Here is an 18,279-nt window from a genome sequence, read left to right as displayed (position 1 = left end):
ATGTTTTCCAAGGAATTAAAAATACCTACTCCAAAAAGAAAGCCTCACTGAAAATATACACTCTGTTCAGAGGTCAAATCTCATTACTGTGCAGATTCCCACATTATCTGGAAAGCTGAACCAAAGGACCCTCAGAACTCTACGATTCCTTCATTGTGTGAGTACCATTTAACTTTGAAGGTTTCTGCTTTGCTTAAATACTGCAGTTCTGTGGTTACCATAGAAATGTCTTTATAATCAAGTTCCAAGCTCATAGCCCACTATCCACACATTCACCTCTCCATTCATCTCTTTGTTCATATATGTGTGTCTGTCTGTCATGTATCTATCTATCATCTCTCTATATATATCATCTATCTATCATTTATCTATCTATAATCTATCTCTCTTAGCTCACATATTGTTTCTGCTCTCATGGAACTTACAACCTGGAAGAGGAGATCGACATTAAACATCTGCTTATATGGGTGAATGTATAAATACACCCAGATTTGTGCTCTGAAGGAAGGAACATGGCTCTGTGAAAGTACCATGCAGGAAGCTGCCACCCTTGACTGGGGCTCAGGGAAGCCTTCTTTGAGGAAGCAATGCTTGATCTGAGAACCAGCATGTGATTAGGATTTTGGAGAAAGGAGGTAGAGTGGGACAGAAAGAGCATTTTTAACAGAGGTACAGTACGTGTTCACCTGTCTGTCCATCCATCCATCCATCCATCCTGTTTGATGATGACAGGACCGTACAAAGTGATCATGGAGGTGTAATCCAGAAGCAGCTCTCTGATTTCTGAGTCTGTAAGTCCATTTAGGGAGACAAGAGAAGCATGTTTTTAAAAAATACTCAAAAAATGTTTGGTTATTTTAAGAAATCATAGATGTGAGGTAATTTTAATGCTTACTATTGCTCTTACTGGGATGGAATTTGCCTGAGTGAACACCCAGACACAGCCCTCCTGGGTATCAACCCCATTCTGGCTTTTTTTTTTTTTGCCCATGGAGAAGGTGTAGAGGACAAGACCCACTGCAGCAGCCCAGCTACACTTCCACGGAAACTAAAGTAAATCCTGCATTAACAGAGGAATTTAATCTTACAATGAATTCCTTTTTTTTCTAGTGCTTTTAGAATTGAGCACAACCCAAAATTCAATATTTTTAAAAAATGAGAATTACATTGGTATTGTTCTACATAAAGAGATTTCACCATTTCACTGTGACCCTCCAGAATACAGTTGCTCATACCGCAATCTGGTAGTTTGCGGGCTCACTTTTAGTGATTAGCAAATTAGCCCTTTACAGCTGTTGTTGCTGTGTTTTTTTTTGTTTTGTTTTGTTTTTTTTTTTTGTTTTTTTTTGTTTTTTAGCCCTTTAGAGCTGTTGTAAATGTTCCATTGGGTTCACAGAATCTTCGTGTTAAATTTATACCTGGAATGAGCTTAGAGATCCAATATAATTCTCATTTTATGGGAGAAGAAATTGAAAACCAGATAGGTTAAGTGATTTTTTTTTCCAAGCCACTTAAAAATTTATGCTCCAACTCACCCCACAGGCTTTAGTGATGGCTGTGCAAGTTGAGAACAACCCAGATCTAGATCTCCTAACTTGGCTCAGGGTGAGGGGCTTTGGAGCCTGACTGTGCACTCAACTCCTTGCTCTTTGCTGGTCTTGTAACCTTGGAAACTTGTTTCACTTCCCAAGGTATCCCTTTCTTCATCTATAAGAGGGGTTACTACTTGTGCCCACCTCAGTGCATTGCTGAAAAGGTGCAAATGCTCTACAAGAGTCAGACCTGCAGTAAATGCTCAGTAAATGCTTTGCCACATGTCTTGCTTTGGCCAACAGAAGGAGGACAGAGATGCCATGTATCATTTCTAGGTGGAACTTCAAGAAGCATGGCAAGTGTCCTCTGCTTTCTTGTGCCCCAGCTTGACCATGAGAAAACCATATCTTGGGAAGTCCATCATCCCAAAGAAAGGAGAAGGATGGAACAAATGTGAAATATTCTAATGAAGGTCACCATGAACATTCTTGTGTAGGTCTTTCTGTGGATATATGCATGTATTTATTTTAAGTATATATACCTAAGAGTGTAATTAATTAAAAGCAGCCAAACCATTTTCCAGAGTGGCTATAACATTTTACACCAGCAGTGATTGAGGGTTTCCATTCATCTACATCCTCACTAATACTTGACACTGTTAGTCTTAGATCAAATCCATTTTGCTGGGGTGTGGTTGCTGGTAGCCTACTGAGTTGCAAAAAAGTTTCATGCTTGTTCGAGAACTTCTAATACTAACTTCTAGGTCCTCTGTTTTGTCCTCAAGGATGGAACATAAGAAATTAGATGAAGCCCAGACCCAGACTTGCCACTCAGCCTTGCTCATCAATGCTACCAACTGGGAACTGGCAAAACCAAGTACCATGTACTCCAGGAACACCCAGCCAATGGGGTAGTTGGAGAACCTTCTAGGTGGCCACACTGCTTAGATGCCAAAGCTACTTCTCCTGTGTGGGAAATGTCTGTGAGTGTGAGGTGGAGGTACTGAAGGTCTCTTCTACACATTCTGTGTATTTAATGAACAGCAAACATCCTTCAGGGGGATGTAGCTTTTTGGTTTTTTGTGTCGCTCACAGAGGAGTGACCTCAGGACTTGGCCAGGGATGGAGTCCAGGATGTTGACCTCAGTGAGCCTCATCCATCCTCTTCTCCCTCTGTGCTCCTTCTACTTCAACCTTCTGTTTCCTCTTCCTTTCTTCCCTCTTTCTCTCCTTCTTTCCCCCGCCTCACTCTAACTTTTCTCCTTGCTCTGCTTGTTTTTCTCCTTCATCAAATAAACAAGCATTGAACAAAACATCGGGGCACAGATCTGAAAAGCTCAAACTCTTGAAATATCATGTATATTCCTGCATCCCTTCTGAATTTAAGATAGGCCTTATTTATTTCATATATAATTTTAATGTGTGTATTATCAAGTTCTGAGTTGCCCTGTTATCATTACCTCATGTAGGTATTTCATATTTCTAGATCATGCTCATAACTGTGACTCAATGTCAGAATGTCCATTGTGTGGACATCAGCCTGCTGAGCCATTTCTTCTAATAGCTATCAATTTTTCTAGCTTATGGGTGCAGTAGAATTTATTTGACTAATACTCTCTTTTAAAAAATAATAAAATTTATTTATTTTAGAGAGAGAGAGCACCTGTGTGAGCGGGGGTGTGGAGCGTTGGGTAGGTGGGTGCGGAAGGGAGGAATCTCAAGCAGACTCCCCACTGAGCAGAGAGCCCTATGCGGGGCTTGATCTCAAGACCCTGAGACCATGTCTGGAGTGGAAATCAAGTCGACGCTCAATTAACTAAACTACCCAGCTGCCCTTTGACCATTGGATGTTTCTGCTCCTTCTAGTTTGGAACATTAATAATAATGCTATTAAGAAAATATCCTTTTACATAAATCTTGGGCATCTGGGTGGCTCAGTTGGTTAAGAAAATATCCTTCTACATAAATCTTTATCTGCATTTCTGCTTATTTCCTAAGGATTCATTTCTATGTAGAATTATAGAGTGAAAGGTAATGACATTTTTAAATGTTTCTTCTACACATAACCAATAATGTTCCAGAAAGACCTGATTAACTTTGTTCATAAAAGTCATTTATGAGAATGCCTATTTCATGCATGGCAAATGAAAACATTAAAAAAAATTGGGATTAAACAAATCTTTGTATTTTTTAATTATAAAACTTGCAGGATTTTATAGGCAGTGGGAGGTGTTGCTGAGTCGGGATGAGGGTACAGTCAGCGACAGAAGGTGAGATTTTTTTCAGCTTGTCTTCCCCAGTAGCACTCAAATGCTAGATTCTTCTCCTTTCCTTCCTCCTCTCTTGGTGGTCACTAGTGCTATTCTCCAGATCTTTCTGACTCTTTGACTTCCAGGCACGCGGGAGGATTTTACTTCCTGGCCCCCTTGTCATTGGGTGACTGGTGGTTGGGCCCCCATGATTAGTTCTGGTTAAGAAGATACGTATGGAGGTGACATGTGTCACCTCCAGACCCAGTGCATAATTGCTGCTGTGAGACAGTGCTCTCTTCTTTTCTCCAACGTTTCTGGTTACACAGATCAAGATGTGCTGGAATGGGAAAGACGCCTTTTCTTGGCCTTTGAGATTTGGGTAGTGTTTGCTGCCACAGCATAAACTAGCCTGCATGGAATGTGGCATCTTCTCTTCCCTCCTGACTTTAATGAGAAGTCACCTGTATTCATCATATAGGCACAAGGTCTTTGCCATGAGCCTCATGGTTGGTAGTCCACAGAAATGATTTGGATCTCATGTTATGTAATTATCATAACCCAATACATGCTTAATACAATTACCACTTAATTTTTTAAAACTATATTTAGTATCAAGTAAAACATAAGTATCCTTGTCTATCCAGCGAGATGGTTGGTTGCAGGGTGGGAAGGCAGTGGGAAGGGGAGAGGTATTGCTAGCTGGTGAGAGATAGAGGTCTGACCCATTGATACTGTACACACAGCCCACCTAGTATGTGGTTCAGCTTCCCAAGGTAGTACAAAAAGGCTAAGCCCAAGAGCCAGTCAAAAAAGTTTCCTGCTCTGTGCACAGTGTGTGTGTGAAATCATGGAGAAACCACATGCCCAGTGAAAAATAATGCTCCCTTTTAAACAAGCCGAGCATATCTTACTACAAGGCAGTGTGGTCTCGCTCTTCTGTTTACAGAGGAAGCCTTTCATGCAGGCATGATAAATGGAGGATTTAAACCATTGAGCTCCTTTACGCTAACAGGCCATTTGTCTCAAATTTCCCAGGTTTCTAAGCTGTCTTCAAAGAGTACACCACTGACTCTGAAATTTGTTTTTGTGTGGACAGATACGTTGTAAGTCTCTAAATTATCAGGCTGCAGGAACTTGTCATTCCAGGACTTGACTGAAGTCCATCTCTGGTCCAGCCTTCCCTTCTGTCCTGAGAGATTGTCGCGTGGGCAGTTTCCAGATCTCTTCTGCATCTAGATAGAGCCCAATACCTGTGCTCCTCCTCCTTGATCTTCTTTGGCATGGATATTCCCAACTATTATTTTCTAGTTATTGTTGTTGTTATTATTTTGGTTTGTTTCTGTGATAGCAAACCTCTAAATTTCCTTGAAGGGAAAAGTGGGTCTGAGAAGAGGTGGATGGTTTCTCAAACTATGTGCAAGGGCTCTTTCTTTAGTTTTCAGCCTTTTCAGGAGCTAAAACTCTACAGTTAATGAAATGTGTATGTGTGCGTGTGTGTGAGATCCACCACAACAGCAAGGAAAGAAAGAATATGTGTTATGTCTTTCTCTTTTACATTAAAGCAAGTGGTGGTCTTTATAGAGAATGTTTGAGAATGTCCCTGAAGCGATGCCTGAGGATGGCATCCACCAGCTGGACATGGAGTTATTTCCTGGAGGCACTCGGGATGGAACTTTTCTTCTTCCAGAATGCTTTCCTTCTAACCCGTTTTCCTAACAGCTTATCTATGTCAGCATTCCCGGAGAGGAAGTTATGGTGCATATCCCCGGGTGAAATTCCAGATCCACTATGAGTCAGAGCTGTGGGGGCTAAGAGCCAGGAATCTGCATTTTTTGTGGGCAGCCCAGCTGTAGAACCCGTCCTCCTAAGCAGACCTCCCACCGCCTCTTGTTGGCCTCACCTGGAACAAAGCCACAGACCCGTCCATCTCAGAGACAGAACTGGAGGCAGGGAGGATGTCTCCCTGCCTCTTCTTCCAAAGCTCTCTTGTGTGGCTGGGCCCTCTGTCTGCAATAAGGTCATGCAGGAAGGTCAGTGAACAAGACTCAGGAAATACACAAGGAGTGAGGCACTTAGACGTCAGGTCTCTTCTGGTCCAAGACCACAGAACCAAGCACCATTTAACTTTTTCACTCACTAGTCTTCAAATACGTATTAAGTGCTTACTTAATAAATAAGCCAGTTATGGTTCCTCAGCTTTATTCAGATGTGAAAAATGAAACTGAGATTTTTAAAAAAATATTTTATTTTAAAGTAATCTCTACGTCCAATGTGGGGCTTGAACCCACACCCCCGAGATCAAGCATTGTAAGCTCTACTGACTGAGCCCGCCAGGTGCCCTGTGAAGCTGAGATTTATGTCCCAAATTATCCCCAAATAGGCAATACTAGCAAAATAATTAGGAGAATCAAGACAATTCTCTCCCTTTCCCAGTGTATGTGTGGTGCCTTTGTGTCACACACATGTGAGTTAGGGACTTTCGTTTGTGTTTTCCAAACATAGGTATGTAGATAATTCACTTTATTATTTCATTCATACATTTGTTTATTCACCCAGTAAACATCCATCCCTTGCCTTCATTCAGCGACTATCTACTGTAGCCCTGCTGTGCATCAGGGATATGGCAATGAATGAGACAAAGTTCTTGCCCTCGTGAGCTTCTATTTCAGGGTAGACAATGCTCTGATGCATTTATTACATAAATAAATGTTTTGCAATTTATGTTTCTAGTAGAGATTGGCAGTTCGACAGAAAGCAACTAGGAACAGAGGAGCTCTGCCCTTGCTTTCCTCTCTCTTCCTGGCTTTAAAATGTTCTTTTCAGGAAAGATGCCTTTCCAGACATTTCAGTACATGTTTGAAATATTTCTACACATAACTGGGGAAAATGAACTCTAAAACTGTGAACTCTGCAAGGGAGTGAAGTCAAAATGGGAAGCTGAGTTGTTTAGCTGTGAGCTTTGACTGGTTCCTGCTCGGAAACCCCTTTCAAGAAAAACCTTCACCAGCAATACACTTCAGAGAGGTTCCCAAGCACTGCCATGTTTAAAATGTGTTAATTGAACCTAATTGCAAACAGCTGCCTTGTTTAGCCACTGTTTGGGTTGGCATTTACCCACTCCAGATCTAGGTGATCTTTTTTGTTATATTACATTCATATTGAGATCTTACTATATTTGATAGAATCTCAGAATGTGTCACCATCCAAGGGATTAGGAGATAATAAATAAAAACACCAAGACAGCATATTTAGTCAAGCCCTGAGGTCATTGCCAAGTACACAAGTGCATAACAGCAGATGCCCTACTTGATAGACTATGTGGGGTCATGGTCCTCATTTAAACATGTGGGAAAATTAAAAAAATAAAATAAAACCAGTGCTGTTTGCTGGCTTTTGGTTGTGGGTAGAAGCACTGAATAATCTTTTATCATCTGTTCTCTTCCACTCAACTATTGAATTTAAATGCTGTGTTGTAGGAAGGGGGAAACAATATGTATTTATTAGTTTATCAGGTGAAGTGCTGCTAGGTCTAGTTTTAAATATTGATATTTCTCAAGAAGCACTTGTGGGAGCAGCTTATTGGTTAAATGTGAAGAGGTGGTTTTAAAAATATTTAACAAGGACATGAGCACCGACCAGTTAGAAGGAACAGTCACTATAGAAACTGGCATGACCAGGCTCATGCATATTTGTGTAGTAACAAAACGATTCCTTACCCAACAAGTCACCACTGAGGGCATCTATAATGTGATCCTACCTACTGGGATTCAGTATAGACTGTGCACCCTGGAGTTACCTTCCTGTAAGAGTGAGAGAGCTGGGGTATTGATACTCACTCCCATCTGACATTGGTTGAAATCTGCTTCTTGGACATTAATTCTCTGGTACTTCTGTCCTGCCATTCAAGTGGCAATGTGGGCCCTGGAGGACCGGGGATACTGATATGCAAAGAAGTGCTGGTGCTGGCAATTGGAAGTCAAGCTGGTGAGTGTTGAAAGGGTCTGTGCCAGGAGATATGGACGGGGCACCGGCAGTGTCTGCCATGGTGGTTGGGGAGCATTTGAGGCTGCTAGGGGGCTGATGTGGGGAACATGAAACAGTTCCCCTCAGTGTTGTGCACCTCAGTAACAGTAGCCTTCCTGAGATTGTTTGAAATAAATTGGTGCTCAGAATATGACTTATAAGCTAAATAGGATTAAGGAGATGGAGTATATAATAAAAATTGATGATGATGAGAATAATGTAAGTGGTTCATATTTATCTGTTTTCTCTTTTTCATAGGCATGGTCGCCCCATTTTCTAGATGAGGAAATGAGATTTGGAGATGTCGAATAGCCTACTACCCAAGGACACACAAGTGGGATGGTAGAGACGGGCTTTGATTTCTGGTCTTTCTGACTCTAAAACAAACTCCTGAAGTGTGAATGGTTTAACTCAAACCCTTCCCTTTCCCTCTCCTTGCCTGATCCTTCTCTTCTTCCTTCTTTTCTCTTTCAGCACATATTTGAATGTGTACTATGTGCTTTCTAAGTGCCACACAGCAGAGAATCAATTTTGGTCTTTATTGATGTAGAGAGTCACCCATCCCTCTCTTCCCCACACCCTCCCCTCACTTTCGTGGGGCCCAGCACAGGTAAAAATGAAGGCTCACACAGCACATCTAAATATTTAAAAGCTGTAAATCAAGTTGTGTATGCACTGGAGATGTGGTTGACCCTGGAGAGAACCTGCTCAGGAAGGTTCCAGAAGTGGGCTTGGGACCACTCAGGCAGGAAAGGGGGAGAGCCAGAAGTGTGAGGTCCAGGGGACTGTCTTTCCTGGGAGAGGGGAGCGATGCTTCTCCTCTGTGTCCTCCTCTCTTCAGAGCTCATTTTCACACTTTTTTTGTGTTTTTTTTTGCCTTCTGAGGATTTTTTTTTTTTTTTAATGTGAAATTCAAACACTCCACTCATTGAACAGAGGGAGAGGATCAGTTGAGGTGACAGATGATAGATGTTCTGGGAAGAGGAAGAACGGGATTGTGGAGAAAGAGGTGAAGGGCTGCTCTCTGGCCTGGACAGGCTTCTCCACGTTTGGCGGCTCTAGTCTACAGAAGGGGAGACACATGGCCTGGGGCTCTGTCTGGAGCAGTTGGTGGGTACATCCAGACTTCTGGACATGGATAAGATTTCAGTATCAGCTCTTTAGCCCATGACAACCCAAAGATCTGGACAGACTCCCAACACACACACACACACACACACACACACACACACACACGTGCGCACGCGCGTGCACATATGCCATGCTTCCCCCTACTGGGTCAGGTTATCCTGGGGAAGTCAGCCAGAGGAATATCTGACCTGAACAGCACATACCCATGCTGCGTGTGTCCCCTTCTCTCCCTTGGGGAAGATTGATGGCTTAATACTTACTAGAATTAGGACTAATGCCCATGCTAACATGTTCAGTAAGTGATAAAGCTATTTATTAATTCAGTCAATACTAAATGCATGTCTATCTAACGTTTGTGTTCCCCCTTCAGGTGATTACCATCTCCTGGGCACAGGTAATGGCCAACAGGTGTGCCTCTTAGGGAATCAGCAGTAGATCCAAGATGGCGCTAGCTTATTTAATATGCAGACTTCAACATAGTGAGTGGTGACAGAAGGACTCATTGAACAAGAGTACTGTGAGGGCCATGAATAAACCCAGTTATGAACTTAGCAGGGTGTTTCCACGCTGGGGACTCCCAGAATAAAGTTCAAATGGAAAAGGTAGCTGGACCTCAGGGGGCCTGTGCCACCTGTGAGGACCCAAGTGGAGCTCAGGCAGCAGAGCCCTGCCAAGAGAGCACAGAACAGATTCTACGAGCCACCGACTTCAACATCAAGGTCTTTAGGGAAGACCCAGAGGATGGTACAGGGACCTATGCATATGAATCATGGAGGTCAAGGATCTCCCTCCCCTTTCATGCTACCAGGTAAAGTAAACCATTCTTTAGGGGGCCACCGTGGAAAGAAAAGAGAAAATGGGAAAGGAAAACCGCACAATCGAAAATACCTGGGAGACCATGTAAATTATTGGATTGGATGATGTTTAATTTTCTGTCCCTGTGTAGTATAGCGAAGGGCTCAGGAAAAAGATTAGAGCAATTATAGAAAATAATGAAGCTATATTTTCTTTGTGTCATTAAATGTAGGGTAATTTTGAACTTGCTAAAATTGTCTTTGCCCTGCATCTGTTCACCGGTGCCTGCACGCACGGGGCGCACACGTGCACGCTTGTGCGTGCACACACACAGTACTTCTACCAATCTTCCCTGCCACCACCTCCCCCCAAGAGTCTGTACACACAATAGCATTAATGAGAAACGGAGACTTCACTGCAGTTTTCAAGGAGAGATGGAGAATATCTCATTGCAAATTTTCCAGGGAACAGGTTTATAATCCCCCTCCAATACTCGGCTTTGGATCTGAGATGCACCTTTTTCAAAGTGAATATTGGATATCTCCGAGCAAGAATCTGTCTTACTACCATGATGTGTCATAGTATAATATAAAATAATAAATGTCATAGCCATTCTCCTAGCAATAACATAAAATAATGATGTGTCTGACACTGGCACCTTCTTATATTTGATGAAATCCCTGTAGCTTTCGGCTTTGTCGTCCTTCCTCAACTGGGCCCAGAGGCTTACTCACTGAAGCAGTTGCGTAGAGTGGTTCAAAGCAGATTCTAGCATCAGACTCCTCACTAGCTGCACTGTTCACTAGCCAAATGACCTTGGGCCACTTATCGAACCACTCTGGGCCTTTGTTTCCCCATCTGTGAAATGGGAATAATTTTACTGATTCCTTCTTAGGGTTGTTGTAAGAGTTAAATGCCTATAGAGAGATTGAGTACTAGGTAGAGCTAAGCACTAGATAGTCTTGGAGTTATCACTCTCAGTCCCCTCCCACACGGGCCCAACCTACCCTTAGCTATTGCCTTTTTCTTCCTAACTTATTTTATGAATAGTAGTTCAATGACCACTGTTTTCTCTCTGAATAACCCTAGAGATCTTGCCTGTCCTCCCCAGCTGGATTACTTAAATATTTTCTCCAAAAAGATCTATTTTCTTTTTCAAGGAATTCTGAGAGATTAAAAAATGCTGCATGTTAATCACTATTTGAGGCATCTATGGTAGATGGAAGAGATGGTGGGCTATGAGCCTGACCGGAGTGCAGGATGTTCACTGGGGAGCATTAGGAGATGTGATGGGAAAGATAGGTTGGAGCCTGCTGGCCATTTAAAGGATCAGTAGGCTGTTTTTTTCAGCACATCTCCCCACATCCGTTGTGTTTGACACCAGCCTCCATGCTGTGGACACCTAGTCACTGACCAGCCCATGGAGGGGAGAGTGGGCTTCCACACGCTCTTCAAAGCACTCCCCAGGATGGCAGCTATTGCTTCTCACCTATCAGGCTGCATCAGAAGACAAGTTGGTGGATGTGAACTGAGAGACTAATTGGGCTTAGGTCAAAAGTGGAGATTCAGAAATAATTACTTTATTAAAAAAATTTTTTTTTATTTATTTGACAGAGAGAGAGAGAGAGAGAGCACAAGTATGCGGAGCAGCAGGCAGAGAGAGAGGGAGAAACAGGCTCCCCGCTGAGCAAGGAGCCCAATGTGGGGCTCAATCCCAGGACCCTGAGATCATCACCTGAGCCGAAGGCAGATACTTAATTGACTGAGCCACCCAGGTGCCTCCAGAAACAGAATTTTAGACACAGAAGACTTTGATAAATATAGACAAAAACAAAGAGACACCCAGCCCATCTGGGTCCAAGGCATACCATAGGCCTGAAGGCTCTCGTAAGATCTCCCAGACACTTGGGGGCAGAATTTGAATGGCTGCAGCCCTGTTTTTCTCTTCAGTCAGGCGGGACAAGATAATCAGCTCTAGCAAATGGGAAATTTCCACTGTGTGGTGTTAGCACTTTCAGCTCCAGAAATCAAGCAGACTAAAAGCAGAGGGTGTCTTGGCACTGAGTGACCAACCAAGCTCCCCTGGTCAGTTCTCTACCCTGTTTGTTCATCTGTGACCTTGTCTAGAGCAAGTAGCTTCTAGGTAGTCACCTCTGGAACAAAGAGATGTTGACTGGGGATTAAAAAAATATCTGGGGGTTTTCTTCGAGGGGAAGTCAATGAGTCAATGCTTTATTTTACCATGAATGTTTATAAGCAAACCTAGATGTGCGTAGCGTCTTGAATCTCCTCCCACAACTATTTCCTATTTGTTCCCAGAAAAATTCCAACGCCAGATTTTGTCATAGCAACCAGAGGCAAATATCAAGACAGCAAGGAGGAGCAAATTCTGGAAAGGGTTTCCCTCCAATGTGGCTTGAGTCTCTCTAGGGTGCCCAATATCGGCACGAAGCCCTTTAAGAACCACAGTGCTAGCCCCACAGTTTCTCGGGGGGGAATCTAGTGGAGCCCAGCTTTGCCGACTTGCAAGACCCACCAGGAAGTGCACCTCTCCGTTTGCCGGGCCAGGTACGGAAAAACTGACTTGCTAGCTCCTCAGGCTTTGTACCTGTTGTGTGTTGATCTTTATTTTTGTATGTCAAGTTTTTGAGATTAAATGTCTTGGATTATTATTATTCCATCAAGCACTTCCTGGGAGGATTTTAATAAACAAGCATCTTGTGTATTTCCTAAGCTGTCCCCTCAAATGTTTTCTGGAAGAAGGCAGGGTGTGTATGAATAAGCAAGCAAAAGAAGACAGGAGAGGCTCCTGATACCTGCTCCTCACGTCCCTCGGACTGCTGCTTCTTTCTTTGTTGTTCTCATGGCGGTGCTCTGAGGTCAGACTGCTTGCCTGTAGGTAAAGTCATCTCTGGTTTTGCCACAATGCAGCCTTCTTGCTGAAAGCACCTTTGAGTTTGGGATAGGTTATATTAGGTGTCGGTTCTGAGTAGCGGTGTGTCGGCAGCTGCTTAACAGCTGGCTCTCTGGAATGAAGAAATAGAATCGCCTTTCTTTGTAGCATGTGCTGATGTCCGCGATGTAAATACGCCCCCCATGGCCAATTTCAAGCTGCTCAAGTTCACTTACGAATAGGGAACTGGAAAGAGATGCACACAGCTGACTCTGGGGAGCTGGCTGCCTCGTGGTGCTGATTCTGTGGACCACACCGGGGTTCTCAAGTTCCGGGCGACGACACTTTGGGCTGGGTAATTCTTGGTTGTCGGGGGCTGTCCTGTGCATTGTGGGATGTTTAGCAGCATCTCTGCCCTCTACGTACTAGAGGATAAAGGGAGCCCCTTTCTGTCCCCAGTTATGACAAAAATGTCTCCAGACATTGCCAAATGTACCCGAGGGGCAAAATCGACTCCCAGCTCCAGGCCAGTCTGCGTAGATGGTGTTCAGAAGGTCCATTCAGCAGAAAGTAGGCTTTCCCCAGCTGTTCTCCGTGGACCATCCTTACCATGCTCCTGAAGAGGTTCTCTCTCAGCATTTTGGATGTGGTATTTAAAAAATTCAGAGTAGACTTCCTTGAAGAGTCTTAAGATAGTGATGTCATGAAGAATTAAGGTATCAAGACAAAGCGTGACCACTAGGGGAAAATCAAGGTAATTCACGGACTGGATTCCAGAACAGAATAGATGTTTATAATGGACAGTAGAGGGCCCCTAGTCAAGGCTTTACTTGGTATGGATGAGAAATGAGACTCAGGTGAGGAGTGACTTGTCCAAGGGCAAAGCAAGTCCAAAGTAGATGTGTTTGGGAGAGTCACTGAGTGATGTGGTAAGTGCCTCTGAGACATACTGGGAATTGGGAATGAGGCCAGATTGCAACTATGAGTGTTGTGTAGGCTTTACAATGTCAGGTTTTCATGGCCATTTTTGACATCTCCCTGTCCCAAACCTCCCCCTGCCCTGAAACGTCTGCTCATGAAAACCATATTATAATGAGGGACTTCTGTTTCAGGCAGAATGATTCCCATAAACTTCAGAAGTGGGTAGTTGATTCAGATGTTCTATTCAGGAGGGTCAGACTGCTTGTCATTAGAGAACAAATGTTGAAGATTGTCACTGATTTCTCTCTCCTTCCTTCCACATCTGCGCTGGGCCTTCTCATTGATGAAGCGTCTTCATGCCAGGCTCAAAGGGATTTCAGGAAAGAAATTATGGAAGAAATGGACTTCTAGTCAAAAAGTTAAGACCACAAGATTAACATGATAAAAACTAGGAAAATCCCTCCTGGTTAACATTGAGAATGTGTTTTCAATGCACAGAGGTGCCCAGTCAGAAAGGGAGTTTTAGGGAGGGATGATTTTCATCAGCGGCGTTCCTTGGCTTTGGAACTTACAGTGAAATTAGGGCAATCATAGACTAGTAAGTCGGTATGCTCCAAGTGCCAATAAATTGAGCTTAATGAGGACAGCAAGTCTGCTTTTATTAGGAGATTAAATAAAAGTGAAAGGAGTGCTTTGAATCACGGATCTTTAAAAACACATCGACATTTGAAAAGAATTACGATTTCATGATTTTGTGTGGAATAATTCATCACTTCACTCCTGATTAGTTTGTTACAATATGATGTACTGGGTTCTCAAGAAAAGTTCCCATAACCAACGTTTACTGTCATTACCTCATGTGTCTCACAGTGGCCTTTGTTGCACCCCCCCACACACACCCTGCCCCAGGTCCATGGTGATCATGCATACTAACCCCACGGGGTTACCTGACACTGGTCCTCCAAGTCTCTCTCTCTCTCTTTTTTAAAATTTTATTTATTTATTTGACAGAGATCACAAGTAGGCAGAGAGGCAGGCTGAGACAGAAAGGGGAAGCAGGCTCCTCACCGAGCAGAGAGCCCGATGCAGGTCTCGATCCCAGGACCCTGAGATCATGACCTGAGCTGAAGGCAGAGGCTTTAACCCACTGAGCCACCCAGGTGCCCCCGGTTCCTCCAAGTCTCTTTGGGCAATGTGAGCCATTGGGATTTTTGCTTTCTTTTTCCAGAGGACAGTTCAGCCTCAGCATCTGAATCTAAAGGGGTCAATGATACAGGAGTGGTAGTGGTAGATAAGGGTAAGAGGTGAGGGTGTTTTGGGTTGTGGGCAGCATTTGATACAACTCTGAACGACACTCCCTGCTCAGGGCTGTTTATGCCACAGAGCTGTACTGGGAAAGTCTTCGTGGGCGACGGGAAATATTTTTCTTTCTTTGGCATGGATTTTGAATTGATCTAATTTTGTTACTTCATAAGAAGCTATCTATTCAGGAATGAATGTTTTTTAAAAAAGATTTTATTTATTTATTAGAGAGAGAGTGTGTGTGAGATAGAAAGAGCTCACACAGAGGGAGGAGCAGGCTCCCCACAGAGCAGGGACCCTGACGTGAGGCTCGATCCCAGGACCCTGGGATCATGACCTGAACCTAAGGCAGTCACTTAACTGACTGAGCCACCCAGATGACCCTAACAATTGTTTTTTTAAGCAGTTAACACTTCACTGTATAGTCTTTTGGAAATATTTTATGTGTACGTTGTCAGGAACTTTTCAAAAGGCTCATTACATATCTTGCCAAATTACTGTCCAGAAGAACATGTCCATTACACTCCTACCTACTGTATAGGAACACTTTGATTATTGTAAAGAAAAAGTCAGTATGTTGAGCAGTAATATCTCTTTTTTATTGGAATTAATATAATTCTAATGAGATAGACTACTATTTTGCATGTTGATTTTTTTTATTAGAACTTTATATTTTTAGACCACTTTTAGGTTCACAAAAAAAATGACAGGAAGGTGCAGAGATTTTGCATGTACCCTCATCCCAAAATGTGCTTAGTTTCCCCATTACCAACATCTACTGTTAGAGTGGTACATTTGTTATAATTGCTGTATGCACATACAGGATCTACAGCTTACAGCTCATTCTTGGTAGTGTGTAATCTATAGATTTGGACAAATGTATAATGACATGTAACCATCATTATGGTATTAATACAGAGTGAAAAAGGTAGTAGCAATAGCTTCCAGTTCCAAGGAAATGTCCTATAAACCTTCATAAGCCCTAGGAACTAGGGGGTGCAAAACTGAGGAGAAAATAGAATAAAGAGTTTGATCTATAGTATTTGCCCTTGAGCCAACGTCTGACACTTCCAGGGCTTAATACTGCACTTTTGCAATGTTACCCATGTTACAAGACTATAACCAAGAGATGTCAAAACAGGAACAGCCCTGGTCATTGGAAATAGCAGTACCAAACAGCTGTCTTGCTAAACTATTCCTTCTAAAGATTCACTTGTGCCAACTTCTTGTCTTTGTTGATCCTTCTTGGCTCTGCAACACAGATGTGAAAAGTAAAGAGAGCATGTCTTTGAATTTCATTTCAAAAAGTGGAGAATATACAATTAATTCTGGGATTTTTAAAGTATTAATGCTATTCCCCACATGTATTCATAGCCATATGTAGAAATAGATTTAAAGAATGGTGTGTACATGTACGTGGCTTCTCAATATCAAGTGGTTAAAATTAATGGGCTTCAAGTTGGGTTTTGGGGGTTGACTGGACCCATGGGCTAGGATCTTGTCCTCAGTTAGAGACTGAATGCCTTGCTTTAGTCCATTTGTTGAGAACTAAATCATCTACACCCGTAAACCTATTTTATTCACCAGAACAATTTACTGGATTATGAGCTGCTTTGTGACAGAACTCATAGCTTATTTTGTAGCCTCAGTGACTAACATGGTGCCAGACATGTAATAAGTTCTTTTTTAAAAAATTATCTAATAGCTTTATTGAAGTATAAGTGATACAGAATCAACTGCATATTTTTAAAATTTTCCATTTGATAAGTTTGGGTGTATATATATATATATATATATATACACACTCATGAAACCATCACCACACTCAAGACAATGAACATGTCCATTGCTCCCGATGCTTCCTTTATAATTCTTCTTTCCTTCCTCCCACTGTTCCCAAACAATCAAGTTTGTGCTTTCCATTACTCTAGATTAGTTTGCATTTTCTAGAATTTTATATACACGGAATCATGTAACATGTACTCTATTTTTTGTGGTCTGGCTGTTTTCAATCAGCATAATCATTTTGAGATTCATTGAAGTTGTTCCATATATTAATAATTTGTTTCTTTTTATTGCTGAATAATATTCCATTGTATGAATCATAATTGGTACTTAGCAAATGTTTGTAGCATTACATTGACTTGAAAATTAATTTTTAAAAATATAACTGGGGGAGGAGTGGATAATGGGGATAGCACTATTTCTGTTGAATAAGTCTGCTTAGGAAGTCAGAATAGAAATCAGGAGGTGAGTTGGCATGGTAGAAACTTTTATTATCATCCAATAATCTGTTTTCGCTCCTTTCATAGTGATGGAATGACAGATTTGGCTGGGCACAGAATTGTCTGGAATAAAGACTACATTTCCAAGCCTTCTGTGCAACTAAGTGTGGCCATATTATTAAGTTATGACCAATATGATGTAAACAGAAGGGGTATATGAAACTTGAAAAAGTCTTCTGAAAGGAAGGCGAATTTCCTTCTCCTCTTCTTCCTCCTTCCAGCTGTCTGAAACACAGTCATAGTGTCTAGAGCTCTAGCAGCCATTTTGGATCAGAAGGAGTCTTGAAATTGGAAGCCACTCAAGGCAGAGCAATATGTAGAAGAAGCTTGGATCCCTGAAATTGTAGAGTGCTGTGTCTGTCCTGGGCTAACTACCTTCAGACTGTGAGAGAGATATATTTTTATCTTGTTTAAGCTTTTAAAAGTCCCTTTTGTGTTTTACATTTTTTTACAGCCAAAACAGTCCTACCTGCTACAGTTAGTAGAGATAGAGATTGAACAAGAGGGAGTTTGATGGTGTGGAAAGGTCATTTAAGCCACGCAAATGTGCCCATCTTCACTCTAAGGATTTTTCTGGGTAGAAACATGGCATCGGCTATTGGACTCTCTCTTGGTGAGTTCTGGAAAAACACTGACAAACCCTTGTGAACCATCCTTTTCCCCACCACGCAACTCACTCCCATCAATATGTATCCATTGTTAACAGTTTACGACTTTTCAAAATTATAACTCATTCTACATTTATTTACTTTTCACTTGGCAGGTCTCCAAAGAGACATGAGGTTAGTCTAATCTCATTAAATTTTTTTTTTTTTTTTTTTTTTTTTACAAATCATATGTATGGTGGCTTATTGGAGAATGCTTTCTGTAGGTGTTTAGTCTCATTTATCAAGTATGAATTCTTGTTGTGTTTAATTCCCAGTGATGGTTTGGCTTGTGACTCTTTTTTTTTTTTAATATTTGAGATATTTAAACATACAGAAAAGAGTGTATGTCCAGATGTCACCTATCTGGAAAACATGACTAAAGAACAGTAGCTGTCACTGTATTTATTGACTTAGAAGCGGAAGCTTTTCTTCAAATGGCTCTGTATGCAGAACTCCATTACATAAAACCTCTGTCAGAGCTTCTTTGGTTGAAGTGGG

The 18,279-nt window shown here is 42.1% G+C and overlaps 1 long non-coding RNA gene across 1 annotated transcript; it reads left to right on the top strand.

Annotated features, from left to right (window-relative positions):
* Nucleotides 1-9,349: 9,349 nt before the first annotated feature.
* On the top strand, nucleotides 9,350-17,931 carry LOC122902253. The gene is made up of 3 exons (XR_006383785.1): nucleotides 9,350-9,746; nucleotides 12,053-12,301; nucleotides 17,589-17,931. It is a non-coding gene; the product is annotated as an uncharacterized LOC122902253 (long non-coding RNA).
* The last annotated feature ends 348 nt before the right edge of the window (nucleotides 17,932-18,279 follow it).

This window comes from Neovison vison, chromosome 1 (assembly GCF_020171115.1).
Source record: "Neovison vison isolate M4711 chromosome 1, ASM_NN_V1, whole genome shotgun sequence".
NCBI lineage: Eukaryota > Metazoa > Chordata > Mammalia > Carnivora > Mustelidae > Neogale > Neogale vison.
The sequence above is the reverse complement of the archived record's forward strand: the minus strand, read 5'-3'. Positions and strand labels throughout refer to the sequence as shown.